The sequence below is a fragment of the Heterodontus francisci genome, chromosome 19, assembly GCF_036365525.1.
Source record: "Heterodontus francisci isolate sHetFra1 chromosome 19, sHetFra1.hap1, whole genome shotgun sequence".
In the NCBI taxonomy this organism is placed as follows: Eukaryota; Metazoa; Chordata; class Chondrichthyes; order Heterodontiformes; family Heterodontidae; genus Heterodontus; species Heterodontus francisci.
In genome coordinates, this window is record NC_090389.1 from 60286996 (window position 1) to 60302977 (window position 15982).

Sequence of the window (15982 nt, forward strand, 5' to 3'; positions counted from 1 at the left end):
TCTTGGAAAAACGGATGGTCAATCTATGGAAGAGTATATCATGGACTTCAAAAGATTGTACAAAAGCTGACAAAGTTCAAGTTGGGGATCCCTTGATTGGCACTAGCATTTCAATTACAATTTCAATTTCAATCGACAACTGGTCCTGACTACCATTCAGTTTTAGGAGGAGGAGATTCTGTTGGATTAGATGTCTGCTGCCTTAAAAGAAATTCCTGGCGAAACAGTCATTCCCTTCAGCCTTCATGGGACAAATGAGGCTGTGATATAAAATAGAAAATCGATGGTTACGAAGTTTCGAAATATTCCACATACCGTACACAGGAGTCAATATAACAGAAGGATGAAAGACAGACAGAATGGTGATGAAAGCATATGTAACAAACAAGCTTATATCAGCAGAAGACAAAATTGGAACAATAATAATGGACAAATGTTTTCCAGAAATGTCCAAGGAAAAGTTAATAGACGCTTTAGATGTGACTGTATGCATGATTATGCATGAATTATCCACAGCAAAGAGGCAGAGTCTTTGAAAAGACACATGAAGGAGATAGTTCGGATCAAGAGAATGAAGATAATTATGTATCTGAACAGATTATTCCAATCACAAGGAGTTTTAATATTGTGGTGAATGTATTAGTCATGAATCCTTTAATTGTGCAATATTAGATAGTGCATGTACTTCAATGGTATGTGGGCTAAATCTTGTAGCCAGGACAATAAAATGTAAGACGAAAACATTTTTATCTTTGTCCCACATCTTTAGGACATATATTGGTTAAAATGTTATCTTCATTCATTAAGTAGTGATGATTGGCACAAGGCTAAGGAACATAAAAGTACTACTTGCTTTAGGTTTGGTGATGATAATACCTTGAGGTCACTCTAGAGTGGTAATTCCATGTTAAAATAGCTGGAATAAGCTATCTTGTAAATAATGATGCAGTATCAAGTGAGGTACCTATGCTGTTGATTAAACCTTCTATGAAAAAGGCACAAATGGAACACGATAGACAATTAATTTTGGGAAATCAGTCATCTGCAGTTTACTGAATCAGAACATTATTGTATCCCCTTAACTAAACCTGGTGTGTCTCATCAGAATGTTAGATGAGTACTAATGGCATCAGCTGACAAGTATAAGAGAGAGAGAAAAAAAACTGCCTTAAAGTTAGATAGACAATTTGCTCACCCTACTTGTCAACAACTAAAAATGCTGCTAAATGATGCAGGTGTAGTTGATGAGGAATATATGAGGCTAATAGATGTAAATAATAAGAATTGTGAAATCTGTAAGTAGTATCAATAGACACCCCCACATCCTATTTTAAGACTTCCATTAGCACGTGTCTTTAACGAGGTAGTTGCCATAGATCTAAAGGTATGGCACAAAGATAACAATGTTTTCGTCTTACAGTTTGTTGTCCTGGCTACAAGATTTAAAATTTCTAAACTGATATACAGCAAGGAGAAGAAATCTATTGATAAAATTACGGAAAAATGGATAGGGACTGGAATTGGTACACCAGCGAAGTTTTTGACTGATAATGCAGCTGAATTTGCTAATTAGGAATTCAGAGATATGTGTGAGAATATGAATCTTATTGTCATGACTAAGACAGCTGAGGGTCTTCTCAGCAATGGCCTCTGAGAAAGGAATAATGCTGTGTTTGATGAAATGATTCGTAAAATCTTGGTTGATAATCCAGAAAGTAAAATGCCAACCACCCGAGGATAGGAAATCTGTTCAAATGGTTGAAGGACATAGTCCTTACAGAATCACAGAATCGTTAGAGTGCAGGAGGAGGCCACTCAGCCCATCATGTCTGCACTGGCGCTCTGAAAGAGCAATTCCCTCAGTCCCATTCCCCCGCCTTCTCTCCATTACCCTGCTAATTCCCTTTTGAATGCTTCAATTGAACCTGTCTCCCCACGTTCTCATGCAGCACATTCCAGACCTTAACCACGCGCTACATGAAAACTTTTTTCCTCATGTCACTTCTACTTATCTTACCAAATACTTTAAATCTGTGCCCTCTCATTACCGATCCTTCCATGAGTGGGAACAGTTTCTCTCTATCTACTCTGTCCGGATCCCTCATGATTTTGAATACCTCTATCAAATCACCTCTCAGCCTTCTCTTCTCCAAGGAATACAGTCCTAACTTCTCCAATCTATCTTCATAACTGAAGTTCTTCATCCCTGGAACCATTCTCGTGAATCTTTTCTGTAGTCTCTCCAATGCTCTCACGTCTTTCCTAAAGTGCGGCCCAGAATTGGACACAATACTCCAGCTGAGGCCGAACTAGTGTCTTATACAAGTTCAACATAACTTCCGTGCTCTTGTACTCTATGCCCCTATAAATAAAGCCGAGGAAACTGTATGCTTTATTACCTGTTCTCTCAACCTGAACTGCCACCTTCAATGACTTATGCACATATACACCTAGGTCCCTCTGCTCCTGCATCCCCTTTAGAATTGAACCCTTTATTTTATATTGTATCTCCATGTTCTTCCTACCAACATTAGTCACTTCATATTTCTCTGCATTGAACATCATCTGCCACCTGTCTCCCATTCCACCAACTTGTCTATGTCCTTTTGAAATTCTACACTATCCTCCTCACAGTTCACAATGCTTCTAAGTTTCGTATCATCTTCTCTGTACACCAAGGTGTAGGTTATTAATAAATATCAGGAAAAGCAAGGATCCCAACAATGATCCCCGGGGAACTCCACTACTAACCTTCCTCCGCCCAAAAAACATCCATCGACCATTACTCTTTGTTTCCTGTCACTCAGCCAATTTTGTATTCATGTCGCTACCATCCCTTTTATTCCATGAGCTAGAACCTTGCTCACAGGTCTGTTATGTGGCACTGTATCAAACACCTTTTGGAAGTCCATGTACACCACATCAACAGCACTGCCCTCATCAACCCTCTCTGGTACCTCCACAAAAAAACTCCAGCAAGTTAGTTAAACATGATTTTCCCTGAAGAAATCCATGCTGGCTTTCCTTAATGAACTCGCATTTGTCCATGCGACTATTAATTATGTCCCAAATTATTTTTTCTAGAAGTTTCCCCACCACCAAACTGGCATGTAGTTGCTGGGTTTATCTTTTTTGAACAAGAATGTAAGGTTTGCAATTCTCCATTTCTCTGGCACCACTCCCGAGTCTAAGGAAGACTGAAAAATGATGGTGTCTCTGTGATTTCCACCCTCACTTCCCTCAGTATCCTTGGATGCATCTCATCTGGCCATGGTGCTTTAACCACTTTAAGTACAGACAGCCTATACAATACTTCCTCTTGATCAATTTTAAACCATTCTAGTGTCTGATGTACCTCCCTTTCAACATTGCCTAGGTTGCATCTTCTTCCTTTGTAAAGACAGATGCAAAGTATACATTTAATACCTCAGCTATGCCATTTGCCTCCATGTGTAAATCCCCTTTCTGGTCCCTAATAGGCCCCACTCCTCCTTTTACCACCTTTTTACTATTTATATGTCTATAGAAAACTTTAGGATTTCCTTTAATGCTAGCTGCCAGTCTCTTTTCATGCTCTCTTTGTTTCTCTTATTTGCTTTTTCACTTCCCCTCTGGACTTTCTATATTCAGCCTGGTTCTCAATAGTATTTTCCACCTGGCATCTGTCATAAGTATAATTTTCCTTCTTTATCTTAATCTCTACCTCTTTTGTCATCCAGGGAGCTCTGGATTTGTTTGCCCTACTTTTCCCCTTAGAGGGAACATACCTTGACTGTGCCCGAACTATCTCTTCTTTAAAGGTAGCCCATTGTTCATCTACCAGTTTTCCTGCAAGCTTTTGACTCCAATTTATTCATCCCAGTTCCATTCTTATACCACTGAAGTTGGCCTTCCCCCAGTTAATTATTTTTACTCTGGATTGCTCTTTGCCCTTATCCATAGTCAGCCTAAACCTTATGATACAATGATCACTATTCCCTAAATACCCTCCAATTGATACTTGACCCTCCTCATTGCCAAGAACCAGGTCTAGCAGTGCCTCCTTTCTTGTTGGACTAGCAACATAGTGTTGTCGAAAATTTTCCTGAAAACTCTCTAGGAACTCTTGCCCTTTACTAGCCTTTACACTACTGCTATCCCAGTCTACGTTTGGATAATTAAAGTCTCCCATTATAACTACCCTATACTTTTTGCACCTCTCTGTAACTTCCTTGCAAATTTGTTCCTCCACGTCCTTTCCACTAGCTGGTGGCCTATAGACAACACCGAGCAATGTAACCACACCTTTTTTGTTCCTTAGCTCGAGCCAAATTGATTCTCTCCTCAACCCCTCTGGGACATCCTTTTTCTCCAGCACTGCAATGCTCTCCTTAATCAATACCGCCACCCCTCCCCCTTTTTTCCCTTTCCTATCTTTCCTGAACACCTTGTATCCAGGAATATTTAACATCCAATTCTACCCTTCTTTGAGCCAGGTCTCTGTTATAGGCACAACATCATATTTCCACATGGCAATGTGCGCCTGTACCTCACCAATCTTATTAACCACACTCCGTGCATTCACATACATGCACATTAACCCTGATTCAGACTTTATTACTTTCTCCCTTACTCTGACCCCACCTAATTCCCTACTCTAGTATTATCTATCTCCCTCAGTATTCTGTGCACCTTGGTATTCCTCTCTGATACTTGTTCCTGGTTCCCACACCCCTGACAAGTTACCACTTTTGCTTCCCTCCAATCTGAGCTCCCTCTCAGGTTCCCACCCCCCTGACAATTTAGTTTAAACCTTCCCCAATAGCACTAGCAAATCTCCCTACAAGGATATTCATCCCAGTCCTGCTAAGATGCAACCCATCCATCTTGTACAGGTCCCATCTATCCCAGAATCGGTTCCAATGTCTCAGAAATCTGGTGCCCTCCCTCCTACACCAGTTCTCCAGCCACATGTTCAATTGCTTATTTTTCCATTTCCTATGCTCACTTGCACGTGGGACTGGGACTAATCCTGAGATTACTGCTTTTGAGGTACTGCTTTTTAATCTCCTTCCTAACTCCCTAAAATCTGCTTTCAGGACCTTATCCCCCTTCTTACCTATGTCATTGGGGCCAACATGGACCAAGACGTCTGGCTGCTCACCAACTAGTTTATGGGCAAAATCCCAAATTGCCTTCTTTTATTTATAATAATCCTCCTGCTCCAGAAAATACTACAATTAGTGCCATGTTTTCTGAGCATTTAAATGCTTTGCATGCAGGGAGACAGGCTTTTATCAAGCCTGAGATATCAGAGACAATTCAATACTGAGGTATATTAGGCCATCTGACACAGAGTTCAATTCAGGAGATATGGTATACTATGAAAGCGAGCGTGATAGGGAATGGAAAGGCCCTGGTAAGGTAATAGGTCATGATGGTAAAACTGTACCAGTCAAACATGGCAATCAAACACTTATAAGATTCATTACTCATGATTAATTAGAATTAATTATAAAATCTCAGATTCTAAGCAGCTGATATAAGTGAACAAGGCACCTTGTACCTCAAATGCTCCTGTTTTTTGTGATGAGGATCCTGAGAAACAGAATGTGGTAGATCAAGGCTGGATAGTGGTAATGAGAGTGATCAGAACACACATGACAGCTATCACATCCACAGGACAATTGCCTATCATGAGTACATGGGTGGCATATGTTCTAGAGGATCTAATGAATGGAGAGATGCCATGATGGTGGAATGTGCAGAAAAAGCCAGTGGTAAGTTTAAATTGTGTCTGACTGATCAGGTTAACAGCCAAGAAGTGAGACCCATGGACTTGCAGAATGGGGTGAAAGAGTGGAAAGTAAAAAAGCACAGTACAAGTCTTGATAGAGAGTCCATTTAGAAGAAATTTTAAAAATAAATTAAAATCTAATTAAATAAAATAGAGATGCAGAGCCAGGCGATGTGTCGTACTTGCATGATGTGGGAGTTGGTGGGGACCCCATTGTGGTTCCTAGTGACCACATCTGTAGCAAGTGTTGGCTGCTCGAGGAACTCCGGCTCAGAGTTGATGAGCTGGAGTCTGAGCTTCGGACACTGCGACACATCAGGGAGGGGGAGAATTACCTGGACACTGTGTTTCAGGAGACAGTCACACCCCTTAGATTAACTACCTTCGATTCGGCCTGTGGTCAAGGACAGGAGGGTGTGACTATGAGTGAGGCAGGTAGAGGGATCCAGGAGGTGGTGCTGCAGGAGCCTCAGCCCTTGTCCTTGTCCAACAGGTTCGAGATTCTTGCTCTCTGTGTGAACCAGAGCAGAGACTTTAGGGAGGATGAGAAAACTGACCATAGCACCATGGTACAGGGAGCCATTCAAGTGGGGGGAGAAAAGAGAAATGTAGTCGTAATCAGGGATAGTATAGTTAGGGGCATAGACACTGTTCTCTGTGGACAGGATTGAGAGTCCCGAAGGCTTTGTTGCCTACCTGGTGCCAGGGTTCAGGATATCTCATCTGGGCTGCAGAGGAACTTGGAGTGGGAGGGGAAAGATCCAGTTGTCATGGTCCACATAGGTACCAATGATATAGGTAAAACGAGGATAGAGGTTCTGCTGGGGGAATATGAGAAGCTCGGGACTAAATTAAAAAGCAGAACCAAAAAGGTAATACTTTCAGGATTACTACCTGAGCCACGAGCTAACTGGCACAGGGTCAAGAAGATTAAAAAGGTAAATGCATGGCTCAAAGATTGGTGTGGGAGGAATGGGTTCGAATTCGTGGGACATTGGCACCAGTACAGGGAAGGCGGGAGCTGTTCCGATGGGACGGGCTCCACCTGAATCACGCTGGGACCAGAGTTCTGGCAAATCGCATAACTAGGGCTGTAGATAGGGCTTTAAACTAAATAGTGGGGGGGAAAGAGTTCAGTTGCATGGAAAATTAGGAAATCAAAACTAAAGGAGAAGGTAGGAGTGCAGGTTAGTGATGAGGCTGATTGTTAGCAGAATATAAAAGGTAGGGACAGAATGTGTGAACGTCATATTGCACCAAGGAATTGTACAAGAGTAGGGAAGTTTGATAAAAGAACAAACTTAAAGGCTTTGTATCAGAATGCACGAAGCATTCGGAATAAAATTAATGAGTTAACAGTGCAAATAGAGATGACGGGTATGATTTGGTGCCGATTACTGAGACGTGGTTGCAGGGAAACCAGGTTTGGGAATTGAATATCCAAGGGTACTCAGTATTTCGGAAGGTAGGCAAGAAGGAAAAGGAGGTGGTGTAGCTTTGTTAGTAAAGGAAGAGATCAGTGCTGTAGTGAGAAATGATATATGCACAGGAGATCAAGACGTAGAATCAGTCTGGGTAGAAATAAGAAATAGCAAGGGAAAGAAGACCCTGGTGGGAGTAATCTATAGCTCCCCAAACAGTAGTTCCGCAGTGGGGCACAGTATAAACTAGGAAATACTGGGGGCTGTATGAAAGTTATGGCAATAATCATGGGTGATTTTAATATGCATATAGATGGATTAATCATATCAGCAAGGGTAGCCTCGAGGGAGAGTTCATTGAATGTATTAGAGATTGTTTTTTGGAACAATATGTTGTGGAACCAACCAGGGAGCAGGCTATTCTAGATTTGGTATTGTGTAATGAGGTGGGATTAATTAATGATCTCACAGTTAAGGATCCTCTAGAGAAGAGTGATCAGAGCATGTTAGAATTTCAAATTCAGTTTGAGGGCGAGAAACTGGAGTCCCACACTAGCGTTCTGGAGTTAAACAAAGGTAATTACATAGGCATGAGGACAGATTTGGCTCTAGTGGATTGGGCAGGAAGACTAAAAGGTAGGACAGTTGATGAGCGGTGGCAGATGTTTAAGGAGATATTCAAATCTTCCCAACTAAGATATATTCCAGAGAGGAAGATTGTAAGTGGGGGGAAAAACATCCATGGCTAAGCAAGGAAGTTAACGATAACAAAGAAAAAAACTAACGCATACCATATTGCAAAGGCCAGTGGCAGGCTGGAAGATTGGGAAACTTTTAAAGATCAACAAAGGGTTACTAAACAAGTAATAAAAAGAGCAAAGGTAAATTACAAAAGAAAACTAGCGCAAAATATAAAAAGAGAAAGCAAAAGCTTCTACAAGTATATAAAAGGGAAGAGAGTAGTTAAAGTGAATGTTGGTCCCTTGGAGGATGAGACTGGGAGTTAATGCTGGTGAACACAGAAATGGCAGAGACATTAAATCAGTATTTTGCCTCAGTTTTCAAGGTGGAGGACACCAGTACCATCCCAATAATAACAAGTAATGCAGAGGTTATAGGAAGGGAGGAACTTGGAACAATCATCACTAGAGAAAAAGTACTGAGCAAACTATTGGGATTGAAGGCAGACAAGTCCCCAGGGCCTGATGGCCTACATCCTAGGGTCTTAAAGGAAGTGGCAGCGGAGATAGTGGATTCATTTGTTATAATGTTCCAAAATTCCCTGGATACGGGAAAGGCTCCAGTGGATTGGAAAAATGCTAATATAACACCCTTATACAAAAAAGGAGGGAGGCAGAAAGTAGGAAACTATAGACCAGTTAGTTTAACATCTGTCGTTGGGAAATTGTTAGAATCCATTATTAAGGAAGTAATAATAGGACATTTAGAAAGTCAAAACACAATCCATCAGAGTCAGCATGGTTTTATGAAGGGTAAATCATGTTTGACTAATTTGCTAGAGTTCTTTGAAGATATAACAAGTAAAGTGGATAATGGGGATCCTATAGATGTAGTATATCTGGACTTCCATAAGGTGCTTCACAGAAGGTTAATACACAAGGTAAGATGACACGGGGTTAGGGGAATTTATTAGCTTGGATAGAGGATTGGCTAACCAACAGAAAACAGAGAGTCGGGATAAATGGATACTTTTCTGGTTGGCAAGATGTAACTAGTGGGGTGCCACAGGATTCGGTCCTCGGGCCCCAACTATTTACCATCTATATTAATGACTTGGATGCGGGGACAGAAGGTACTATTGCCAAATTTGTAGATGACACTAAAATAGGTGGGATAGTAAGTTGCAATAAAGAAATAAGACATTTACAAATGGATATGGATATGTTAGGTGAATGGGCCAAAATTTGACAGATGGAGTTTAACGTGGATAAGTGTGAGGTTATCCATTTTGGTTGGAAGAATAGAAAGGCAAATTATTATCTAAATGGAGAGAAACTTCAGAGTGCTTCAGTGCAGAGGGATCTGGGTGTCCTCGTGCATGAATTGCAGAAAACTAGTATGCAGGTACAGCAGGTAATAAGGAAGGCAAATTGAATTTTGGCATTTATTGCTAAACGAATACAGTATAAAAGTAGGGAAGTGTTGTTCTAACTGTACAAGGCATTAGTGAGACTGCACCTGGAGTATTGCATACAGTTTTGGTCCCCTTACTTGAGGAGGGATGTAGTTGCATTGGAGGCAGTTCAGAGGAGGTTCACTAGATTGATTCCAGGGATGACGGGTTTGTCTTATGAAGAGAGATTGAGCAGTTTAGGCCTTTACTCTCTAGAGTTTAGAAGAATGATAGATCTAATTGAGGTATATAAGATGATTAAGGGGATTGACAAAGCAGACGGAGAGGATGTTTCCTCTGGTGGGGCAATCTAGAACAAAAGGTCATAGTTTTCGGATAAGGGGTGGCAGATTTAAAACAGAGATGAGGAAAAATTACTTCTCTCAAAGGGTCATGAGTCTGTGGAATTCACTACCCTAGATTGCAGTGGATGCCGGGACATTGAGTAAATTTAAGGAGGAGGTAGACAGATTTTTAATTAGTAAAGGGTTGAAGGGTTATGGAGAACAGGCAGGAAAGTGGAGTTGAGGCCGAGATGGGATCAGCCATGATCGTATTGAATGACGAAGCAGGCTCGAGGGGCTGACTTGCCTACTCCTGCTCCTAGTTCTTATGTTCTGATGTCCAGTAGTGACTCTTGCAGCAGAAAACGATGATAAACCACACAAAGAGCTTCCGATAGTGCAAGGGTGAGATTTTGCAGTAGCAGTCTGAACAGACATAACAGTGGAAGTAGAGTCTGTAGCTTGAATAGATTAGACAATGGAATAAACACCACAGACAGTCACATAACAGAACTAGAAGTAGAAGTCCCCATGATCGTGAAGTTTTGATGGCGGCCAGTAGACTTGAGGATAAAATAATAAGAGGCAAAACAAAGTGAATTAGATAGTTGGATAGTTTGGAGTTTATTCTGAGGTACCAGATAAGGATCCACCAGCTTTGTCGCATAAGTTGGTTTGTATCAAAAATGTCCTTGCTAGTGGAACTTATGAGGCTAAAGTGAGGTTAGTAGTTAGAGGTTTGAAGAGAGACTGGATGATAGCGGTTACAGTGGAATCTCCCACTGCTGGAAAAGTAATCTTAAAAATCTTTTTGGTTCTTTTGGCCACATATACATGTGTGTGTAGATCAATTGACATAAAAGCCACATTTCTGCAGGACGATACTTTTCAGAGAGAAGTATTTCTGAAATCGCCCAAAGAGGCAACAAGTGCAGAAGGAAAACGATAGAAATTAAACAAATATGTCTATGGCCTGAATGATGCTCCCAGGTATGTTTTTTTTTGGTGATATCTGTTTTAGAAACGTAGGAACAGGAGTAGGCCATTTAGTTCCTTGAGTATTTTCCACCATTCGATGAGATCATAGCTGATCTGTGTCCTAACAAAAATCCATCGATCTCAGTTTTAAATTTAACAGTTGATCCTAACATTGCCTGTAATTTATAGAAGAGCTCCAAACTTCTACCGCTCCTTGCATTTTGCTGTAAATAGGGTGTATTCAACTGAAAGCAGATCCCGCAATGTTTTATTGGCATCATAAAGGAAAATTTTCAGGCATCTTCATGATGTATGTTGATGATTTCTTATGGGGTACTATTGTGGAGTTTGAGAATTGTGTTCGAAATAAGATTAAAGTAGAATTTAAAATCTGGTGTCCGGCTTGGGGCTTTAAAATATATTAGTTTGGAAATTAAGCAAAGTAGATCTGGTATAACTTTAAATCAACAATCCTATTTAAAGAGTGGTACTCCCATTCTGGTTAATCGTACTAGGTCATCATGGAAGAGTCATCTTATATCTAAAGCAAAGACAGCAGTTACGAAGCTTGATTGGTCAGTTGAACTGGCTGTGTACTGACTAGGACAGATGCTAGTTTTGATGCGTTGGCGTTAAGTACTTCAATGAAACACCCCAAATTCGATAATATTTTAAGGACAAATAAAACAGAATGAAAATTAAATCTGGAAAAATGTGCACTCAAGTTCCCATCCTGAGATGGCCCAAAGAACATGAAATTACTTAACTTTAGTGATGCTTCAGATGCTAATCTTCCTGATGGGTATTCTAGTGCAGCTATTTTCAAAGTATTTCTTATCGATGAGAATAGGAAATGTCTGTCAGCTTGGGAAGCTAAGAAAATAAAATGAGTATTAAAAGTACTTTAGTTGATGAAACACTAGCTCTTGTGGAGCCAGTGAATATGGGATTCTAGTTTGCCAACATTTTAGGTGACATTTTGTACAAGGGGATACAGAAAATAGTGTACCCACTGAATGTTATGTCCATAATCATTCATTGTAGGATAAGGTACAGTCTACGAAAAGTGAGAGTGAGAAAAGGTTGCAGATTGACCTTACCGGCTTGAAATGCTGGAGAGAAAGAAAATCTCTAAAATTAAATGGATAGATTCAAGCCATCAACTGACAGATTGCTTTGCTAAAAGAAGTGCATGTACAAATAAATTGTTAGGGGTCCTGGAGTGTCACATTGTAATACTTTGTACAGATTATGGAATCCTTTCATTTTCTTTTCAAATTTTGGTTGTATATAAAAATTCTAATTTTTATTTTATTTAGTGAAAGAGAAGGGAATCTGTTAATTGTATATCAATTGGTAGGTATTAATTGGGGGCTCATCTGTGCTCATATATATAGAAGCAGACTGAAAGAGGGGTTGTTGGTTAGAGGTGCACAAAATGCACCTCTAAGTAAAAGCTTGTAAGTGTATAAAGACAAGGCTCCAGTGTTCTATGATTCACCGCCTGGCTATCAAAGAAACAGTTGCCACCCCAGAATCGCACCCCGACCCCGCGCTCTCCCCCATGGATTGACTCCACCAATTTCCACCCCCACCAGGTTCAAACCTCCTTGTCCTGCAGCCTTCACCGGCCCATACCCCATACGACTGAAGGCCATGCCTGTCAATCAGGATCCCTGAATTCTGGGTTCCCCACTCTGTAATGAAACCCCACCCACTGCAGGTCAGGTAAGTAAAAATCCAGGTGTCTATTTTAAAAAGATATATTTCTCATTGATCTCTGGCACAAGAACATAAATATACTGATTGGAATTGATCCAAAAGGTGACACCTGCAATCCTGGTCTGTGTTGGGTGACTGAGCAATGCACTGTATTGTACACCAACCTTTTACTTCTGATATTCAGGTCTGAATCCAGGACAGACTGCCAAAATAATCATATCTCTCTCTCTGCTGGATGCAAGGGTTCCATGTAAAATAACTTTCAACAGCTTAAAGTTTAATCTTAATGAATGTGGACCAAGGAACAAAACTGCTTATAAATAGCATTAGCTCTTATTGTCACAGGATCAAGGATATTCAGTTTGGAAATGGAAATATCACTTCTTCTGTTTTAGTTGAAAGTGGTATTCTGAGGTTGCAGTCAAGGCACATTGTTGGGCAGAGTACAGGGAATTTATTCTACATCTAGATATTAAGTGCGAATGTATTTCATTTTCCACCAATAATATTCCTTATCCTGTGTTATTGTGATCCATTTAGATCTGAAGGGTCCCAGGTTCAATTTCTACTCTCTTCTATAAAACAAATCATCTCCTCCAATCACCTTCCACTGCAGAAACCAGCCTCTCCTCAAAGAACAAAAGAACAAAGAACAAAGAACAGTACAGCACAGGAACAGGCCATTCGGCCCTCCAAGCCTGCGCCGATCTTGATGCCTGCCTAAACTAACACCTTCTGCACTTCCGGGGCCCATATCCCTCTATTCCCTTCCTATTCATATATTTGTCAAGATGTCTCTTAAATGTCGCTATCGTATCTGCTTCCACCACCTCCCCTGGCAGCAAGTTCCAGGCACTCACCACCCTCTGTGTAAAAAACTTGCCTCGCACATCCCCTCTAAACTTTGTCCCTCGCACCTTGAACCTATGTCCCCTAGTAACTAACTCTTCCACCCTGGGAAAAAGCTTCTGACTATCCACTCTGTCCATGCCGCTCATAACTTTGTAAACCTCTTTCATGTCGCCCCTCCACCTCCGTCGTTCCAGTGAAAACAATCCAACCTCTCCTTATAGCAAATGCCCTCCAGACCAGGCAACATCCTGGTAATCCTCCTCTGTACCCTCTCCAAAGCCTCCACGTCCTTCTGGTAGTGTGACAACCAGAATTGCACGCAATATTCTAAGTGTGGCCTAACTAAGGCTCTGTACAGCCGCAACATGACTTGCCAATTTTTATACTCTATGCCCCGACCAATGAAGGCAAGCATGCCGTATAGTATAGTATATATTTTCAAGTACCAAATGTGAAGAGGTCATCAGGTCTTTTGTGTCCAAAATTGAAGATTTCCACTTCAGCTTCCTCGGCTCTCTTCTCACAGCCTAATTTGGATATTAACTCTGCAGTTGCTTTCCATCATCACCACAAGTAAGCTTAACTCTTACATGAGGTCCACATATTGCTCCTTTGACTCTCTTATCCCAGTACCTGGTCACCCAACTTCCCTTTCTCAGTCCCATGATCACCTGCATTATCAACTTGCTCCCTTCCTCGGTTTAGTTATTATATCTTTCAAAATCATTGTCATCATGCCTATTCTCAAAAAAATCTACTCTCAAACCCTCCACTCTCCAACCGATGCCCTATCTCCAATTTCCCTTTATTTCTAAAGTCTTGGCACACTTCATTTTCATGCAAATTTGCTTTTGCCTCTCCCTGTTCAATGTCTTCTAATTTGGCTTCTGCTCCATCCAGAAAGGGGCCATACAGCACCAAAACCACACTGGTCAAAGTCACCAAACCAATATTATATATTTCTGTGAGTGCTGCTTCCCGTCCTTCCTCATTCTCCTGAAACTTTCAGTTGCCTTGAACACTGTTGACCACTTCATCTTGCTCAAATGTCTCACTTAACAGTCCATCTCTATGGTTCTGCTCTCCTGATTCCATTATGTGTTGCACCAGAGACATAAAATTGCCTCAAATGGTTTCCTCTGCTGATGTACCTCAGAGTTTCATCTTCGGCTCTATTCTCTTATCATTTACATGTAACCTCTTGGCAATGTTAACAGGATGGGTAAAAGGAATCATATTTACTCACTGCCTCAAATATTAGTTTTCTATGGCATCAACCAAACAGTTCATATGTGCCTATTTTCATATGAACTTGTTCTTACACGATTATAATTCATAATATGTTCATTAAGTGGTCTTAATATTTAAACACTCCATATTACCTTTCTATATACTGCACTGATCAAGCTAACAACTCACTGTGGTAAGGACTGAAACATTTTTCCTCATTGTAGTTAGTGACGACATCATCCAGTTGATATAATACAGGTCACATAAAACATGCAGCATTTTCTCATCTTGCAGATATAACTTGCCTAAGATTCATAGTTGAAAGGAATAAATGTGAGCCAGATGTCTTCTGCCCAGAAGTAATATTTATTTTAACCTATCTTTAGAAGACATTCACTTGTTTCCAATATATTAATTAAAAAGATTCATATTTACACCATACAAAAAAATCATGTAAACTTTGCTCCAATTCATGCCGCTAGTTATTTGCTAAGAATTCAAACTGAGCTCATCAAATATTTCCAAATTTGAGGTTAAGGCAAAAGAACTGAAAGAATGTTTGGAAGTACTTTTATGTTATGAAGGTACTTCATTTTTAAAATGTTTTGAGGACTTGTGTTAAAGATTATGGACACTGATTCATTTGGAAAACTGAAAAGATTCATGGATGTGTTTTATTTTACAAGAGTCACCGGGAAGACACTTGAGGTTTTGTTTGAAAACAAACCTTTACTGGATGTCACGTGCCTTAAGCTAAATAAACAACAGAATCCTGGGTGACTTGGGAGAGTTGTATATAGAGAAGAGACATGTCAAGATTTATGACGGTCAAGAGTTGGTTTCGCTTTTGGCATATTGTTTTGATTCAATTGGAGTGTGGACGATTTTGAAGGCAGGTTAGCCTGCCAAGCGAGAGGCACCCAGCTCACCTCTTTCCTCCTGTCTTTGAGAAATCCTGCATATCCAGTGTGATAACTGAAATCCCTGATGCCCCATTTCTCCTGGAAAGCCTACCAGACTGATTCCACACATCTCCAGAACGAACTGCTTCTGAAAAGATCCCAGTGACTCATCTCCGTGTACCCGGATTCCAGACCAAAGGGACAACTGATATCCCTCCATATCTTCGCTTTTTCCTTCAAGAATGAACAACTATTTGGCCAAAGTACTTTTTTTTGGTCTTTTTGTAAAGTGAATATTTGCAGAGTAAACTTTTTTTTTCTTTAACCTGTGTGTGTGTGTGTGTGTGTTGGGTCTAGAAGGGAATATGTATATTTACATTCATATTTCAAACTGTGTGTTAATGCTTTGCATCTTTACTGGATAAGTCGTGATTTATAATAAACTGATAATTTTGTTGTTTATTAAAGAAACCTGGTTGGTGTATTTTATTCTGAAATAAAAAAAATATGATTGGTCGTATCGGTAACTGGGTAAACATTTAAATATATGTTGTGACCTGTGGAGAAGTGAAACGAGAGAAAGACAGTGCAATCCTCCCACCTCGGTCGCAACAGTTGTAAATATTTTATTCTCTTGGTGTTGCTGCTAAATACCTTCAGTGCACAATGTGCAACACTAATGA